At 38.2% G+C, this 21,008-nt stretch overlaps 2 pseudogenes; one reads left to right on the top strand and one right to left on the bottom strand.

Moving 5' to 3' along the window:
* The window catches only part of LOC127687924 (inorganic pyrophosphatase 2, mitochondrial-like), a 44,863-nt pseudogene extending 24,486 nt beyond the window's left edge, over positions 1–20,377 (bottom strand).
* On the top strand, positions 13,709–13,808 carry LOC127688095 (uncharacterized; annotated as a pseudogene).
* Positions 20,378–21,008: the final 631 nt, after the last annotated feature.

Raw genomic sequence — 21,008 nt, 5'->3', positions numbered from 1 at the left:
AGATTGAAATGAATAGTTAGTGAAAATTAATTGAAGTTCTCAAACTAATTTATAATTTTCTTACCATAGTTTCTTTCTGTAGAGCTTTTCATCTATTTAATCATTTTTGCCCGATTAAATTTTTGGACAGAAGCTATCCCTTGTGTAACCTTATAATTATTTTTGATTAAATCTGTCTTGTTAAATTTGGCCCATCATTTGATCCTGTCAAGATCTTGGAACATTGTTCTGTCATAATTCCGTCCAAAATCATATAGTACATATTTTTGGACTTGCCTTGAATATTCTAGTGTAACCATTAAAAGAACTCCATGAAGGTCTATAGGTTTTTTTTTTACCAGCATCAAAATGAGCAAAGATTTTTTATAAACATTTCATGATAGATTTAGCAATCATCAATCTAAGTTCACAAATATTTGTAAGATTTAGAAATGTTAAGACATGGCAAATTTTCATTGTGCTTATTATTTATTTTAGACTTGGGATACAGTGAAAGAATTGCATTAAATATTTTATTCACCTCTATAAATAAAAAATAAGACAATAAATTAATGAGCTTATTAGCAGTATTTATTAGCAGAATTTGGCACATTGATATTTCATGCTGGTCTGCTTCATAAAAGCCCTTGAAATGGCTCAATATGTAAAAGTGCTTTCTGCACAAGCATGAAAACATGAAATTTGATCACTGGATTCCATATGGAGGCAGGAGAAAACTTACTCTTGAGAGTTATTTGCTAACCTCTCCATGTGTGCTGTGGGAATAATTTCCCAACATTGAATTCACAGTAGTGTATACAAAAGTATTTTTAAAAGCACCAAACAACCCTATATTTGCACAATAAAGAAGATTGTATTATTTCATATCGATGCCTCTATCTTGTTATCTTGTGTGAAGAAAGAATTAAACTAAGAAAAGATATTGTCTACCATGGCACCTCTATACCAACCACTAGGCTTCACCTGTGGATCTGTGTCTCTGTAAACATGCATTCATGCATAGACAAACTTGCATACACAGAGACACACTCAACATTATTACTTTATATTTATTGCATTAAGTACTACAAGTAAGGATAAAGATCTTTACTATGTAGAGGACAATATATATTACATAATAATAAAGTAATGTTATATACATGTATATACATACATAAAATACAATATCATCTATTAATTTTCCTCACTGCAGTGTTTTTCATCTCTTCTCACTCATCTGGATGCTTCCTATTATTTGTCTTGGTGTAGACTATTTCCATTTTTCTGTTTAAAAGTTTTTGGTGCACTACAGTATCTAATTATTTCTTTTAGAATAAAGCAGTGGTTGTATTCAACCAAACATCGGGCTAAGCATGGGAACCCCAATGGAGAAGTTAAGTCAAGGACTATAGGAGCTATAGGGGTTTGCAACCCCATTAGGAAGAACAACAATATCAACCAACCAAACCCCTCAAATCTCCAAGGGACCAAACCACCAACTAGAGTACAGAAGGGACCCATGGATCCAGCTGTATATGTAGCAAAGATTGACCTTGTCTTGCGTCTATGGGAAGAGAGTCCCTTGGTCCTGTGGAAGCTCCAGGACCAGGAGAATGCTAGGGTGATGAGGCAAAATTGGGTGGGTGGGTGGGTGGGTGAGCACCCTCATAGAGGCAAGTGGAGGAGGGAAGGTTTGGGGGTTCATGAAGGGGAAACTGAGAGCAGGAAACATTTAAATGTAGATACATAAAATAACCAATAAAAATGAAAAATAAATAAAAATCAAATAAAATTAAATTGGATCTCATATGTTAGATCTTATATGATCTACGTGCTATCAAATAATTTTCATTTATTGAGTTGATAGAGATGTCTATAGTTATTCACAAGTGCTCAAAATGTAGAGAAGAAATGACAATGGTGAACACAACTCCAATTTGTACATCTACAATGCTACCATACACCTAAGTCTCAGATGATATAAGGGGATATGGGGCACAAATATTATAAGAGACATAGTACCAGGATACCAGCTGCAAGACAGTTTCTTCTAGGCATGACAAAAAACCCCACACCCATATAATCTCAACAATGGGATTAGCTAGACATCTATAAAATGAGGATACCATTCAATGTATCAAATATGATGGGAAATTTTTCATAAGATTCTACCCTTGTATGAATTAATACTGCCAGGGAGAGAATCAATTTTCTCCAGGGAGAAGATTCAACCATACTGTTGCATGATCATAACATACAATGCACAGAATAAGCATTCTAATTCCAAAACTGAAGAACCCCGGCACAGCAATAGATAATTACACCCATATAAGCCCAAAAATCAGCAGAGACAATATAAATACAGTAGCATCTTGTCTGTCATCTGATTATTATGATGAAATGGTTTGTCACCACAGACTTTGGAAAGATTCTGTTGTCTTTGGCTATAACATAGTAACAACAGGATTAATTAATTAATTAATCCTGTTGTGACTATGTCATAGTCATAATTAATTAATTAATCTGAGAAGGGTCACAGTAAGAATCCAGTACTGAGGATGTAGCAGAAGCCAGAGGCTTTAAACCGGAATAATGACTCATTGCCATGAACACTTGCAAGTAATGATTTATGAACAAAAGGGTATATTGTGTAATGTACTACAACTTTCACAGAAAGAATTGTTTTCCTTTTGGTGGGGAGAGTAGAAGGGTAGACGGCAGATACATAGGAATTAGAAAGTTCCAGAGAACTAAGATGGGAGAAGCTCCCAAGACTCAATGTGAGTGACGTTTGCCAAAAAGTCAAACAGTGCAGAGATAGAACCTTAAGAGACTACCTCTAAAAGATAAACAGGGCTACCAGTGAAGGGAGGGGACACCAACCCTCCTTCAAAATTTTAAGCCAAAAACCATTGCTAAAGGAAGTGTATCGAGTAAAATGGAGCAGAGATGGAAGGAGTGGCTATTCAGTGACTGATCCAACTTGGAATTTATCTCAGGTGATCACAAAACCCTGACACTATTACTGATGCTATGTTGTGCTTGCAGATAGGAGCCAAGCATGGCTGTCTTCTGAGAGGCTCTATCAGCAGCTGACTGAGACAGATGCAGATACTTTTTTTTTTTTTTTCGTTTCTGGGTATTTCTTTTTTTTAATATTTTTATTTTCTATATTTTTTGTTTACCTTCCAAATGATTTCCCCTTTCCCGGATCTCCCCTCCCCATATGTCCCATAAACCTTCTTCTCTCCATCCATTCTCCAATCACCTCCCTCTTTTTTCTCTGTCCTTATATTCCCCTCCAATGCTAGATCAATCCTTTCCAGGATCAGGACCTTCTCCATACTTCTTCATGGGAGTCATTTGTTATGTGATTTGTGCCTTGGGTATTCAGGGCTTCAGGGCTAATTAATATCCACTTATCAGAGATTGCATTCCATGTGTATTCTTTTGTGATTGGGTTACCGCACTTAGGATGATATTTTCCAGATCAAACCATTTGCCTAAAAATTTTGTGAATTCATTGTTTCTAATTGCTGAGTAGTATTCCATTGTGTAAATATGCCACATTTTCTGTATCCATTCCTTCTTTCAGGGACATCTGGGTTCTTTCCAGCTTCTGGCTATTGTAAATAAGGCTGCTATGAACATAATAGAGCATGTGTCTTTATTGCATGCCGGGGAATCCTCTGGATATATGCCCAGGAGAGGTATAGCAGGGTCCTCCGGAAATGTCATGTCCAGTTTTCTGAGGAACCGCCCGACTGATTTCCAAAGTGGTTGTACCCTCTTACAGCCCCACCAACAGTGGAGGAGTGTTCCTCTTTCTCCACATCCTGGCCAATACCTGCTGTCTCCTGAGTTTTTGACCTTAGCCATTCTGACTGGTGTAAGGTAAAATCTCAGGGTTGTTTTGATTTGCATTTCGCTAATGACTAATGATGTTGAGCACTTCTTAAGGTGCCTCTCGGCCATCCGAATTTTCAGGTGAAAATTCTTTGTTTAGATCTGTACCACATTTTTAATAGGGTTATTTGGTTCCCTGGGGTCTAAGTTCTTGAGTTCTTTGTATATATTGGATATTAGACCTCTATCAGATGTAGGGTTGGTGAATATCCTTTCCCAAATTGATGGTTGCCGTTTTGTCCTTTTAACAGTGTCCTTTGCCTGGAGCTGGAGAACATCATACTAAGTGAGGTAACCCAGTCTCAAAAGATCAATCATGGTATGCACTCACTAATAAGTGGATATTAGCCTGGAAAACTGGAATACCCAAAACATAATCCACACATCAAATGAGGTACAAGAAGAACTGAGGAGTGGCCCCTGGTTCTGGAAAGACTCAGTGTAGCAATATAAGACAAAACCAGAACAGGAAAGTGGGAAGGGATGGGTAGCAGAACAGAGGGAGGGAAGGGGGCTTATGTGACTTTCTGGGAGTGGGGGGGACCAGAAAAGGGGAAATCATTTGAAATGTAAATAAAAAATATGTTGAATAAAATTTAAAAAAAAAATAAAAAAACCCAAAAAGCAAAAAACAGTGTCCTTTGCCTTACAGAAACTTTGTAATTTTATGAGGTCCCATTTGTCAATTTTTAATCTTAGAGCATAAGCTATTGGTGATCTGTTCAGGAACTTTTCCCCTGTGCCCACGTCCTCAAGGGTCTTCCCCAGTTTCTTTTCTATTAGTTTCAGTGTGTCTGGTTTTACATGGAGGTCCAATATTGATGCAAAAATTCTTAATAAAATTCTTGCCAACTGAATCCAAGAACACATCAAAATGATCATCCACCATGATCAAGTAGGCTTCATCCCAGGGATGCAGGGATGTTTCAATATAAGGAAATCCATCAGTGCTATCCACTACATAAACAAACTCAAAGAATAAAACCATATGATCATCTCATTAGATGCAGTAAAAGCATTTGACAAAATTCAGCATCCTTTCATGCTAAAAGTCTTGGAAAGAACAGGAATTCAAGGCCCATACCTAAACATCGTTAAAGCAATATACAGCAAACCGGTAGCCAACATCAAACTAAATGTAGAGAAACTTGAAGCAATCCCACTAAAATCGGGGACTAGGCAAGGCTGTCCTCTCTCTCCATATCTTTTCAATATAGTACTTGAAATTCTATCTAGAGCAATTAGACAACATAAGGAGGTCAAGGGGATACAAATTGGAAAGGAAGAAGTCAAATTGTCACTATTTGCAGATGACATGATAGTTTATTTAAGTGACCCAAAAACCTCCACCAGAGAACTTCTGCAGCTGATAAACAACTTCAGCAAAGTGGCAGGTTATTAATTCAACTTGAGCAAATCAGTTGCCTTCCTATACTCAAAGGATAAGCAGGCTGAGAAAGAAGTTAGGGAAATGACACCCTTCACAATAGCCACAAACGATTTAAAGTATCTTGGTGTGACTCTAACCCAACAAGTGAAAGATCTATACGACAAGAACTTCAGGTCTCTGAAGAAGGATATCGAAGAAGATCTCAGAAAATGGAATAACCTGCCATGCTCGTGGATTGGCAGGATTAATATAGTTAAAATTGCCATCTTGCCAAAAGCAATCTACAGATTCAATGCAATCCCCATCAAAATCCCAACTCAGTTCTTCACAGAGTTAGAAAAAGCAATTCTCAAATTCATCTGGAATAACAAAAAACCTAGGATAGCTAAAACTATTCTCAACAACAAAAGAATTTCTGGGGGAATCAATATACCTGACTTCAAGCAGTACTACAGAGCAATAGTGTTAAAAACTGCATGGTATTGGCACAGTGACAGACAAGTAGACCAATGGAATAGAATTGAAGATCTAGAAATGAATCCACACACCTATGGCCACTTGATCTTCGACAAAAGAGCTTAAAACATCCACTGGGGAAAAAAGATAGCCTTTTCAACAAATGGTGCTGGTTCAATTGGAGGTCAGCATGCAGAAGAATGCGAATTGATCCATTCTTATGTCCATGTACTAAACTTTACTCCAGATGCCGATACTTATAACCAACAATTGGACTGAGGTTGGAGACCCTTATGGGAGAGTTAAGGGAAGGGCTGAATAAGATGAATGGGCTAGCAACTCCATAAGAAGACCAACATGTCAACTAACTTAGACTCCTGGGAGTTCTGAGAAATTAAGCAACCAAGCAAAGAGTATACAGGGGCTAATCCTAGATCCCTGGCACATATGTAGGAGAGGACTTTCTTGTCTGGCTTCAGTGGGAGAGAATATGACTAATCTTGTAGAGACTAGATGCCCCAAGAAAGGGTCATGATTCTGTTGTGGGAAACACCATTTATAGGCAAAGGGAAGGGGGGGAATGAGATGAAGATCTCTAGGGGGGGCAACATTTAGAATGTTGATCAATAAAATAATGATTTAAAAAGAAAACAATGTAGCAATGGCTTAAAATTCCCCATATCACATCCACACTTTAAAACTGAGGACAATGAATAAATGCATGTTACTATTTGTCTTGATGGTTTCTGTTCCTGTGGAGAGATACCATTACTATAGCAACAACAATAATAGAAAACATTTAACTGCGCCAGCTTACAGTTTAGAGATTTAGTCCATTATAGCTATGGTGGGAAGCGCTAGCCTCACACAGGCAGATTTGGTGCTAGAATAGAAGCTGAGATTTCTACATACAGATTGAAAGTAGCAGACAGAGAGACACTGGGACTGGGTCAAGTTTGTGAAACCTTAAAGTCCATCCCCAGTGACACACTTCCTCCAACAAGGCCAAACCTCCTAATAGCACCACCCTCTATGAAGCCTGTGGAGGCCATTTTCATTCAAAGCACAATGCTGTCCAATTCCCTTTCTCCATTTACACAGTCCATGATTTTAGACATATAATGATGTTATCTAGAGTGAGGAGTTGTTCGGGTATCATTGATTAAATCAAGAATATTCCCTATATGCATCATTAGAGGCCCATCTTCCATCTGATACCAGATTCTGTCAGGTTTATAACTTGACTCTAACTAATAACTGAATACTTAGTATATATGGTTCAATACTTACTTGATATATAATATATTGTGGGATGAACTAAATGTCACCTAAATTCTTAAGTCCACTAAAAATAAGTTTTGATATATAATTTCTTGTTCAGTTGTTATTCAAACTATATGTATGAAATAAGTTTGTATGATAAATTTTATCTTTACTCATTTTCTATTCCTATTATTAACTCATAGAATCAATTATGTACTGATAAATAGATTTTATGTAAGGCAATGCCAAAGTGAATCTTAAGCAATACTCAGAATGTAGCCCAAGTGCTAATCATTAGAATGGGGAAAATTCATGCAGAAGCAAAAGACCGTAGGTTACCAATAATAATGATAAACAAATTCTCCAAAAGCACAAAATATCATGACATTTTAACAGATACCATTAAATGGATAATAAGCAAATCTTACTCTTCCTTTTCATTAAAATAATTGGTTCCTCATTTTGTAAGCAGAATAAAACTCTTCTTTTCTTTGGATTGCTTGTTTGATTCTACCTTAGACTATCAATTATTCAAGTGACATCCTTCAAAAAAAATCAGACCTGACCTATTTCTCTTCAAAGCTTTCTCAGAAACTTTTGTTCAGATCTAACATCAGTCCTTGAGTACATGGGATGGGGTTCATCACAAACATACAAATATCTACATATTTGAATCTGTTTTTTATTGACATTGTACAATTCTGGTTTTCTTTCCTTCTATTTTCTTCCTTTCTTTTCCTCATTCTTTATTCTTTCCTTCCTTCTTCCTTCTCATTCTCCTCCCTTCCTTTGCCTCTCTATCATAAATACTTCAGTGCTATACATACTAGCCAGATACTATACCACAGACATATTCTTAACAATTTCTTCTTTTTGCAAGAAGAATGATCAAGAGTTCAGAGGCCTCTGGCAGTAGCCCTCAGACCTCTCCGCTTCCGGATCCAGATCAGCCTGGGCCGCAACACCACATCTCCAGGTCCTGCAAGAGGCAAGAGAGGCTTCCGGGCGGCCAGCGGGGAGAAGTCGGTGTGCTCCAGTGAATCCAGCCAGACCCAGCAGGAGCCTTCAGGTGCCTGCTTCAGGATCTGAACAGCCTGGGCAACAGCACCCTGTCTCCAGGCAGTGCAGGAGGTAAGCTGTGTACCTGAGGCCACCTGGGAAAGGGTAGCTTGCACTGGTGAGTCCAGCATTGACAAGACCAACTAACACCAGTGAGAACTAGATGGTAAAAGGCAAACGCAGGAATGTCACTAACAGAAATCAAGGCAATATGGCAACATCTGAAACTAATTCTCCTTTACCAGCATGTCCTGGATACCCCATCACACCAGTAAAACAAGATTTGGATTTAAAATCACTGGTCATGATGCTGGTACAGGAACACATGAAGGACCTACTTAATGAAAGTCAGGAGAAAATGGATCAAAAGTTAGAAGCCCTTGACAGGGAAACACAAAAATCATTGAAAGAAATCTAGGAGAATACAAAAGCCAATAATGAGGAAACGCAAAAAACACTTAAAGAAATACAGGAGAACTTTGGTCAACAGGCTGAGGTCATGAAAGAGGAAACACAAAAATCTCTAAAAGAATTACAGGAAAGCACAAACAAGCAAGTGAAGGAACTAAGCAAAACCATCCAGGATCTAAAATCAGAAGTAGAAACAACTAAGAAAACTCAAAGGGAGACAACTTGGGAGATAGAAAGCCTTGGGAAAAAATCAGGGGACATAGATGCAAATATCAACAACAGAATACAAGAGATAGAAGAAAGAATCTAAGATGCTGTAGATACCATAGAAACCATGGACTCGACAGTTAAAGAAAATGTAAAATGCAAAAAGCTTCTAACCCAAAATATCCAGGAAATCGAGGACACAATGAGAAGACCAAACCTAAGGATTATAGGCATAGATGAGAGTGAAGATTTACAACTTAAAGGGCCAGCAAATATCTTCAATAAAATTATGGAAGAAAACTTCCCTAACCTAAAGAGAGAGATGCCCATGAATATACAAGAAGCCTACAGAACTCCAAACAGACTGGACCAGAACAGAAATACTTCCCATCACATAATTATCAAAACACCAAATGTACTAAACAAAGAAAGAATATTAAAGGCAGTAAGAGAAAAAGGCCAAGTAATATATAAAGGAAGACCTATCAGAATCACAGCAGACTTTTCACCAGAGACTATGAAGTCTAGAAGATCCTGGGCAGATCTCATGCAGACTCTAAGAGAACACAAATGCCAGCCAAAACTACTATATCCAGCAAAACTCTCAATCACCGTAGATGGAGAAACTAAGATATTCCATGACAAAACCAAGTTTACCCAATATCTATCCACAAACCCAGCCCAACAAAGGATAATAGGAGGAAAACACCAATACAAGGAGGGAAACTTCACCCTGGAAAAAGCAAGATAGTAACCTTTCATCAAACCAAAAAGAAGTTAACCAATCAACTTTAAAAAATAACGTCAAAAATGACAGGAAGTAACAACCACTATTCCTTAATATCTCTTAACATCAATGGACTCAATGCCCCAATAAAAAGACATAGACTAACTGACTGGATACGTAAACAGGACCCTACATTTTGCTGCTTACAGGAAACACACCTCAGGGTCAAAGACAAACACTACCTTAGAGTAAAAGGCAGGAAGACAATTTTACAAGCAAATGGTCTCAGGAAACAAGCTGGAGTAGCCATTTTAATATCAGATAAAATTGACTTTCAAACCAAAGTCATCAAAAGAGACTCTGAGGGACACTTCTTGCTGGTCAAAGGAAAAATATAACAAGAAGAACTCTCAATTCTGAACATCTATGCTCCAAATGCAAGGGTACACTCTTTCGTAAAAGAAACTTTATTAAAGCTCAAAGCACACATTGCAACTAACACAATAATTGTGGGTGACTTCAACACTGCACTTTCCTCAATGGACCAATCAGGAATACAGAAACTAAACAGGGACACAATGAAACTAATTGAAGCTTTGGACCAATTAGATTTAACAGATATATATAGAACATTCTATCCTAAAGCAAAAGAATATACCTTTTTCTCAGCACCTCATGGTACCTTCTCCAAAATTGACCATATAATTGGTCACAAGACAGACCTCAACAAATATAAGAAGATCGAACTAATCCCATGCCTCCTATCAGATCACTATGGAGTAAAAGTGGTCTTCAATAGCAACAAAAACCCACACACACGTGGAAACTGAACAATATTCTACTCAATGATACCTTGGTCAAGGAAGAAATAAAGAAAGTAATTAAAGACTTTTTAGAACACAATGAAAATGAAGACACAGCATACCCAAATCTATGGGACACAATGAAAGCAGTGCTAAGAGGAAAACTCATAGCCCTGAGTGCCTCCAAAAAGAAAATGGAGAGAGCATACATTACCAGCTTAATGACACACCTGAAAGCCCTGGAACAAAAAGAAGCTATTTCACCCAGGAGGAGTAAAAGGCAGGAAATCATCAAACTCAGGGTCGAAATCAATCAAGTAGAAACAAAGAGAACCATACAAAGAATCAACAGAACCAGGAGCTGGTTCTTTGTGAAAATCAACAAGATAGACAAACCCTTAGCCAGACTGACCAAAGGGCACAGAGAAAGTATCCAAATTAACAAACTTAGAAATGAAAAGGGAGATATAACAATGGAAACTGAGGAAATCCAAAAAATCATCAGATCCTACTACAATAGCCTGTACTCAACGCAACTGGAGAATCTGGAGGAAATGGACAATTTCCTTGACAGATACCAAATACCAAAATTAAATAAGGACCAAGTAGATCATCTAAAAGTCCCATAATGCCTAGAGAAATAGAAGGAGTCATAGAAAGTCTTCCAACCAAAAAAAGCACAAGACCAGATGGTTTCAGTGCAGAATTCTATCAGACCTTCAAAGAAGAGTTAACACCAATACTCTTCAAACTATTCCACAAAATAGAAACAGAAGGAACACTACCCAATTGCTTCTACGAAGCCACAATTACGCTGATACCAAAACCACACAAAGATCCAACAAAGAAAGAGAACTTCAGACCAATTCCCCTTATGACCATCGATGTAAAAATACTCAATAAAATTCTTGCCAACCGAATCCAAGAACACATCAAAACGATCATCTACCATGATCAAGTAGGCTTTATCCAGGGAATGCAGGGTTGGTTCAATATACGGAAATCCATCAATACAATCCACTACATAAACAAACTCAGAGAAAAAAACCACATGGTCATTTCATTGGATGCTGAAAAAGCATTTGACAAAATTCAGCATCCTTTCATGCTTAAAGTCTTGGAAAGAACAGGAATTCAAGTCCCACACTTAAACATAGTAAAAGCAATATACAGCAAACCGGTAGCCAGCATCAAACTAAATGGAGAGAAACTTGAAGCAATCCCACTAAAATCAGGGACTAGACAGGGCTGGCCGCTTTCTCCTTATCTTTTCAATATTGTCCTTGAGGTACTAGCTCGGGCAATTCGAAAACGTAAGGAGGTCAACAGGATACAAATTGGAAAGGAAGAAGTCAAACTATCATTATTTGCAGATGACATGATAGTCTACCTAAGTGACCCAAAAAACTCCACTAGAGAACTCTTACAGCTGATAAACAACTTCAGCAAAGTGGCAGGTTATAAAATCAACTCAAGCAAATCAGTGGCCTTCCTATACTCAAAGATTAAGCAGGCTGAGAAAGAAATTAGGGAAATGACCCCATTCACAATAGCCACAAACAGTATAAAGTATCTTGGGGTGACTTTTACCAAACATGTGAAAGATCTGTACGACAAGAACTTCAAGACTCTGTAGAAGGAAATGGAAGAAGACCTCACCAAATGGGAAAACCTCCCATGCTCATGGATCAGTAGAATCAATATAGTTAAAATGGCCATTTTGCCAAAAGCAATATACAGAATCAATGCAATACCCATCAAAATCCCAACTCAATTCTTCACAGAGTTAGAAAGAGCAATTATCAAATTCATCTGGAACAACAAAAAACCCAGGATAGCTAAAACTATTCTCAGCAACAAAAGAAATTCTGGGGGAATCAGTATCCCTGATCTCAAGCAATACTACAGAGCAATAGTGTTAAAAACTGCATGGTATTGGTACAGTGACAGGCAGGAGGAACAATGGGACAGGATTGAAGATCCAGAAATGAACTCACACACCTATGGCCACTTGATCCTCGACAAAGAGCCTGAAAACATCCAATGGAAAAAGGATAGCCTTTTCAACAAATGGTGCTGGTTCAACTGGAGGTCAGCATGCAGAAGAATGCGAATTGATCCATCCTTGTCTTCTTGTACTAAGCTCAAATCCAAATGGATCGAGGACCTCCACATAAAGCCAGACACTCTGAAGCTAATAGAAAAGAAACTGGGGAAGACCCTTGAGGACATCAGTACAGCGAGAAAGTTTCTGTACAGAACACCAATAGCGTATGCTCTAAGATCAAGAATTGACAAATGGGACCTCATAAAATTACAAAGTTTCTGTATGGCAAAAGACACCATCAAGAGGACAAATCGGCAACCAACAAATTGGGAAAAGATCTTCACCTATCCTACATCAGATAGAGGGCTAATATCCAATATATATAAAGAACTCAAGACATTAGACTCCAGAAAACCAAACAACCCTATTAAAAAATGGGGTACAGAGTTAAACAAAGAATTCTCAACTGAAGAACTTCGGATGGCGGAGAAGAATCTAAAAAAATGCTCAACTTCATTAGTCATTAGGGAAATGCAAATCAAAACAACCCTCAGATTTCACCTTACACCAGTCAGAATGGCTAAGATTAAAAATTCAGGAGACAGCATGTGTTGGAGAGGGTGTGGAGAAAGAGGAACTCTCCTCTACTGCTGGTGGATTGCAAATTGGTACAACCACTCTGGAAATCAGTCTGGTGGTTCCTCCGAAAACTGGGCACCTTACTTCCAGAAGATCCTGCTATACCACTCCTGGGCATATACCCAGAGGATTCCCCACCATGTAAAAAGATACATGCTCTACTATGTTCATAGCAGCCCTATTTATAATTGCCAGATGCTGGAAAGAACCCAGGTATCCCTCAACAGAAGAGTCGAAGCAAAAAATGTGGTATTTGTACACAATGGAGTACTATTCAGCCATTAGAAACAATGAATTCATGAAATTCTTAGGCAAACGGATGGAGCTATAGAATATCATTCTAAGTGAGGTAACCCTGACTCAAAAGGTGAATATTGGTATGCACTCACTAATAAGTGGATATTAACCTAGAAAACTGGATTACCCAAAACATAATCCACACATCAAATGAGGTACAAGAAGAAAGGAGGAGTGGCTCCCTGTTCTGGAAAGACTCAGTGAAACAGTATTCTGCAAAACCAAAACGGGGAAGTGGGAAGGGGTGGGTGAGAGGACAGGGGGAGAGAAGGGGGCTTGTGGGACTTTCGGGGAGTGGGGGGTTAGAAAAGTCAAATCATTTGAAATGTAAATAAAATTATATCGAATAAAAAATGTAAAAAAAAAAAGAAGAATGATCAAATGGAATTCACTTATTTTCATATCCAATATTCTATTATTACATTTATTGTAGAAGAACATGCCTTTCCATGGATGTTTGATCATCTCCTTTTTATTCCATGCCTTAAGAGTGGTTTCATTAATACAAAAATAGTTTATAATCCTTGTTTTAGAAGCACATATACTAAAATTGGAACAATACAGAGATAAGTATGATATCTGATCAAGGAAACCAAGCAAATTCATGAAACACTTCTTTTGTTTTAGAAACATAGATTATACATAAACATTGATCAATATTCATTAATTTTTGTCTTGTAAACATTTTGGCTTAACTAATGTATGATTTACAACACAACATCAAAAAACTTAGAGAACTATTATGTATGAATCTTTACTATTATTACTAATCTTTACTTTACTTTCCTATTATGTATGAATGTATCTAAAATCCCATTTTGTCCTATCTAGATTCTTAAAATTCAATTAAACATTAATGAACTACATAGAAATAAGATTTAGTTAAATGATCTATAAAGAGTTACAATCAATACTGATGATTTAGCATTTTCTTTTCTATTCTACATTTCATGAATGCACTGTCAAAATGGCCCTAATAATTCCATGAATGGTATTTTAACAGTTTAGTTTTTTTTTTTAAGAAAACATAATGATAAAGCATGTAAATGGTTATACTTCTCATCAATGAAAAGCTAAATGGTAATTCTAATATATCCAGTTTTCTATGAATAGAAAACAAAGTATAGAGGCATGATTTTGTGCTGTTAATATTGCAGGGTATACACACACACACACACACACACACACATCTATTAACACATATGTTGATTCTGTATTTTGGCTACTGTGAACAATGATACAATAAAAATCAGGTTCACATATTTACTTTACATTTCTTTTGCATATATACCCAGTTTTAGATTTATAGTCATATGCTGGTTCTACTTTCAGATTTTTAAAGAATAGTCTGTGCACTCTGGATATATTATTTCATATTCTTTCCATCTTGGAACACATCCATGGCAATATTTGTTACTGTTTGATAATAGCTCTTCTTACATGCATGATGAATGGTGTGCCCTTTCATTTTACATCCCTCCTCCCCCCCCCCCAATAAGTGGAATAACCAGGGAAGCTTTGGAAGTGTCATTCTTTCATCCACAGGAGATAGCATGAGAGGTGGCTTTCACACACCTCCTGTTTTTCAAAAGAGAACAGTTGGGGGCTGTTAGATTTATTAGCCTTGTTGCCACCCCCTGCTGTGACTGAAATCTTATTACCATTAAATCTGACAGCTCTCCTACAGTGATTAAGAACAGCTTTCCCTGGATATGGCCATATCATGTGATTCTGTATTTTAATGGACTGGGTAGCCCACCTTTCCCCACTCTCCTATGTGCTCCTGAACAAGCTTCTTTTCCAGTTACAGGATGCTAAAGGAGAAAAAAGGCATGCCTGTGTTTGAAAGCAGGCATCTTTGTGGAGTTTGATTTTCCCATCATCTAATGATAAAAATCTTCTACAGCGATGGACACTTCATAGTTTGGTGAGTATTGTGTCTCTTCTGTACAAGAATGATTTAATTAGAAACAATGGCACTTTTTCAGAAAACAAAATAATTTCTCCAAGCCTCACACAGTTTCCATGAACACTGTGTGATAAAACTTGGGCCTTTTATATGAATGCTAAAGTTTGAATTCAAATTCCCATGAATACAACAGCAGGGGCTCCTACCATTTTAGCCATCTCCATAAGTCCTGTTGCTGGATATCTGCTTTACCTATATTTTTTCCTCTTATTCTCTGACTATGAATTTTCATGTATAATTGTTCATTTTCTATTACTAAGGAGAGTAAAAATTTAGCATTATATCAGGGAATTCTGTATGTTGATCACAACCTAATTATTCATTCATTCTTTGTTATAGCAGTTCATGTTTCCTTCTCATTTTCTATTTGAAGCACACAGTAAAATAAAAGTTTAAGCTTAGTGATTTTTTTGTTTTTACCATTTTTTAGGCCAGGCTTTATTCCAAATAATTTAACCACTCATAGTCAGTCCTTCTTTCTACTGTGTAGAAGGGTGAACTACTCCAGCGTGAACCAGGGATTCAATTCAGGTTGTTGGGTTTGAGAGCAGGTGCCTTGACAGGGTGAGCTATCTCACTGATGTCGATTTGTCTTATTATTACATTTTCTTTGTCATAATTTCATAAAATGACCTTAATTTTTGTATATCACTTCTACAAACAAAGGAATTAATTCTTTTATATTAACCATGGAATCTCCATCAAATCATTTAACTTCTCTTAATCTTTGATAAGTATATATTCTGTAAATTATATAGTCTCATGGAAGTCAGGATTATCTATCATCTATCTATCATCTATCATCTATCTATCTATCATCTATCTATCCATCCATCCATCTATCTATCCATCCATTCATCCATCTATATATCCATCTATCTATCTATCCATCATTCTATCTAATCTATCTGCATGTACATTGTGTGTATACACATATATATTTATCTGTGAATGCATGCTGGCATAGTCATCCCAGGTTCTGCTAACATTAGTTACTGCTGCTGGAGACTGATAATGCAGAAAACCTCATTTCATGACACTGCCTTACTGATATCAGTGGATAGGAAGAAATGCCTTGGGTTTACCTCCTTATCTGTTTTGACATTATCATTCTTCTTTGCACTCTGACATCACACACACACACACACACACACACACACTCCACAATTTTCTGATCTTCTCATTATTTCATGACTTGTGTGCAATTCCAGAGTCATTTGGGCATGAATTAGCCCTCTAAATTATCTTGTTCTTACTCTTGTGAAAAAACTTTGAAATTAAAAATAAGTGCAATATGGTTTGAGGTCCCTTGAAAATAGAAAAAGTAAGTTCTAAGTGTGAGCTTTTAAACTCTCATATAACTTTTTTTGTCTATTCCTGTGGAAGAAATAGCAAAGAGTGTGTTTAATATAAACACTCAGAATAAAAAAAGAAAGGTTCATTGTAGAACAAAGAACAGAACTTGTTTTGGACTTATTTGGGGTTTTAAATCACCATCTATGTTGTAGATGGAATTTTAATTTTTTTATTTTATGAATGGAACATATTCTAGTGGCAGAGTACATGGAGAATTTCTCAGGGAAAAAAAAAATCTAAATTTCCCTAACACTGCACTAACAAGGGTTTGCATTAAATCTCAGAGCCAGCTGTATTGCTTGAACTGAGAGCAGCAGCACTGAGTCCTGAGGGGAATTTCACTCACAGCTTGATGTCCTCAAATGAACACAGTCAAGTGCACAACAGGCTGCCCGATGTTTCCTGGCAGAATCAGAAATGCGGAAGTTCAAAAGAAGGAAGAGGCTTATTCCAGTCCAGTTATTTGGTTAAAGTTCACTTGGAGAAATAGAAGAAGCCTCATTCAGTTTAATGTATGCAAATGAAGCCCGTAGAAGAGGATGGAAATCAGAGGCGAAGACTTCCTCAAGTTCTGCCTCTGAGACTCAAACAGGTTGGTATGAATCATAAAACATTGATGAAGAAATCAAAGGAAAGTGTGTCAAGGCTGAGAAATGTGGAGGGACTTAAAAATTTGGGATTGAAATTCAGGAAAAAACAAATAATTTATGTAAGCATTAGAGAATATTTCTTTCTTCTACATTATTTTTCATTTTGTTTCAGCTTTAAAAAACCAAAATTCAAAAAGAAAACATCTACTGCTGTACTTTCTCTTTTTTGATTTTTATTAATTATTTTTATACACCCCATATTTTATTCCCCACCTCGACAACATGTCTACCCTCCCACTGTTGCACATTCCATAACTCCTCCCCTCCCCCTGTCTCCACATGGATATCCCCTTTCTTTAACAAATGAGTATATGAACATGAGAGATCCTCAGATGATGTTGCATGTAGAACCCTGACCAGACAAACAGAAGGATTGCTATTGAGAAAAGAGAAACCCAAATTCAGCATCACTCAGGAATCTCCTAATGGCAGTTTTGTTTGCCTGGAAAGAAAATCTTTTTATAAAATTCTTTTGTTGGTTATTTTATTTATTTGCATTTTAAATGTTATTCCTCTTCCGGGTTTTCCCTCTGCCACCCCCATATCCCATCACTCCTCCCACTGCTTCTATAAGGGTCCTCCCCCGCATACCACCCACTCCTGCCTCACTGCCCTGGCATTCCTTTATGTTGGGGCATCAAGCTTCACGGGACCAAGGGCTTCTCCTCCCATTGATGCTGATAAGGCCATCCGCTGATATATATGGAGCTGGAGCCATGGGTCCCTCCATGTGTATTCTCTGTTTGGTGGTTTACTCCCTGCGAGCTCTGGAGGGAAGGGGTCTGTAGTTGATATTATTGTTCTTCCTATGGGTTATAAACCCCTTCAGCTCCTTCAGTCCTTCACCTTTCTTCTCTATTGGAGTCCCCTGAGTGCAGTCCTATGGTTGGCTATAAGCAACTTCGTCTTTATTGGTAAGGCTGTGGCAAAACCTCTCAGGAAACATCCATATCTGGCTCCTGTCAGCAAGCACTTTTTGGCATCAGCAATAGTGACTGATTTTGGTGGCTGCATATGGAATAGATAACCAGGTGGGGCAGTCTCCAGATGGCCTTTCCTTCCATCTGTGCTCCACTCTTTGTCTCTGTATTTCCTTTAAACAGGAGCAATTCTGAGTTAAAATTTTGAGACGTGTGGGTGGCCACATCCCTTAACCGAGGGCCTGCCTAACTTCTGGATATGGTCTCTATAGGGTCTCTCTTCCCTTTGCTGGGTATTGCAGCTAATGTCATCCCTGTTGTGTCCTGGGAGCCTCTTGCTTTCCCTGTGTTTGGGACTTTCTGATAGCTACCACCAGTTCCCTATTCCCAAAGAGGGTCTCTATTTATGGAGAAAAATACTATTTTGATTGTTAATCTGCTCCCAAAGGTCAAGTACTTCCAGCAATGCCTTCTAAGAAATGGTTTCACTGCTCCCTTATTTACATTTAGTCTGAAACCTGTGACACTGGACCCATACAAAACACTGTCCTTCCAAACTGACATAAACTGTTAGTTTGATGCTCCTCAATCCTGGGAACAGATGATTTGCCTCAGAAAAGATATTTGCTTATGAAGGTCTGACACCCACCATATTTGACTCCAAATCTACATCTCTTCACTTTAGCCACTTTTCTCTTCTGCTTGTTCTGCCTAATTACCTCTCTATTCTCACTCTGTTAAATAACCTCTAGGAGCTGCCTGCCCTGTCTTGGTTCCTCATTGGAACCTGTTCTTTACATCTCTTGCTCACTTAATTCTCTTCAACAAGTCAGAATGGTACTCCAGGGAGCTTCCTTATACCCTATGAAGCACCTCAACATGTAGAAATGGATGAGGGGGGGGGTCTCTCCATTGTGATACGAAACATCTCTCTGACAAGAGACAAGGGATACTCTTAGATTGAGACTCTGTCCCACAGGACTTAACCTTTTCCTTCTCTGTGTCTTTGCTTCTATGCTAATTCTCTTTTGGAACCCTTTTAAGGGCATCTCCCTTCCTCCTTTAATCTAACCATGGTCTCTTCCCACTGAAAACTTTTCTCCTTAACTTCTCTTTCCCATTTGCTTACAGTTCTTTTCCTCCTTGAACTTAGAGACAACATTAAACCTCCCCCACCTTACTTTTTACTGCAGAGTAGCTTTGAGAGCCCAAACCTACTCCATCTTGGGACCGGTCTCTATCTTAAAGAAAAAAGCCTAAGAACCTTATTTACAGCAGAACTGAAGGTGTATCTACATACCAGGAAAGACCCCATAGCTTATCCTTGACCAGAGTTACTAGCCTAGCAATAGTTAATCTAAGATTATTCTGATTGTTTCAGATGTACTTTTAGATTGTTTGTGTTTGTATATCGTCTTGCTTCAGAGCACCCACCTGTTGCCTTTCAATAGACATTCAGTTAGAAGCTTGCCAAGCTGGACCTCCACCCCTCAATTACTTCCATTTTCTATAAAACCTTGCTCCAGTGAGACTTCATGGCTGGTTCACCAAATTGCCCTATGGGTCAGGGATGAGTAAGGGCAAACTCCAGTTTGTAATAAGGAGAATCTCATGTAATTACAAACTTAACAATCAGTCTCAGTGGCCAGAAAAATCTCACATTTGATTTCCAAATTCTCAGTGATCTTGAAATATTTGCCCAAGTCATAGGCTAGTGTTCTGAGAACCCCTCTTATATTCAAGCTGGTTTTGTCCTCCATTCCCTTCCCTTCCCCCTGTACCATCCAATATGTGCAAGGTTCTCCTAGCAAAATCAAACCTCCCAAACTGATAAGAACTCAGAGCTCTTGACTCCATTTGACGTTGATTTAGAAAACACAGCCCTACCAGTGGACCTCTTCATCCTAACTCACTGGCTGACACTCTGCGGCCACCTCAGCTTTGCCTACTAGTGCCCTTCCAGCCCACTCCATTTCCTTATCTTGACCCTACCTCAAGGTCCATCTCTTCATCACCTCTGGCAGTTTGCACTGCTCCCACACAGATGGGTTTCATACCCTCAGCAAAGTTGCCAACCTTAATAACATACGACACATATGTATTCCCCATTTGATGCCTGATCTCTTCAAAGTAGAAAAGTGCCTCAGTTCTTTCAATCCATATACTTCTAGCTTCAACAAATGATTCAGATGCCCTATGCAAAGTTATAGCCTCAACTGATCTGACGTCAATGTTATTTGTTCCTCTACATTCATTTCCAAGGAAAATGAAAGCGTCTGGAAAGCCACCCAAGCCCATGGAGATGACAGCAAATAAACAGAAACTTCGTATCCTGTGAAAGCTGTGGAACATCCCTGGGTGGATTCTCCTGTAATTACAGACTGACACTAAGAAGCAGTTGCATGGCCAGGCAGCCCAAGATAAAAATGCTTATTTGCCCCCTGGCAGGCCGCCAAAGGCCCTCCTATCTGGGGATTAATTTTGATAAACTGAGGGAGGTCACCCTGGGGCCAGCTGAAAATCCTGCAGTATCCTTCCTGAATCACAGAGGCTTTTGTGACCTGTACAAAAAATAATCTTGATCCTAATTATCAAGAGTGAATGCCTGTCTTCAATTCTTATTTTTCCTCTCCCAATAAGTCCCTGAGTATAGAAAAAGCTTATAGTATTAGATGATGGCCTTCATGACTCTCAGAGAGATCTGTTGGATTGGACATTTAAGGTATTTAATGGAAAGGAAGAACAGGAAAAGACCCAAAGGAAAAAGGGGCTTCAATTGGCAGACATAAATACCAGCCTCTGGCAGCAGCCTTGAGGATACCACCAAATAAGATGCTGTACCAATGCTCACCTTTTGGAGTTTGCTTCAAGTGAGGCAACACTGGCCACTGGGTAAAGACCTATATCTCACCTCACTTGCTTCCAAGAC

Source organism: Apodemus sylvaticus, chromosome 6, assembly GCF_947179515.1.
Source record: "Apodemus sylvaticus chromosome 6, mApoSyl1.1, whole genome shotgun sequence".
Taxonomy (NCBI): domain Eukaryota; kingdom Metazoa; phylum Chordata; class Mammalia; order Rodentia; family Muridae; genus Apodemus; species Apodemus sylvaticus.
The sequence above is the reverse complement of the archived record's forward strand: the minus strand, read 5'-3'. Positions and strand labels throughout refer to the sequence as shown.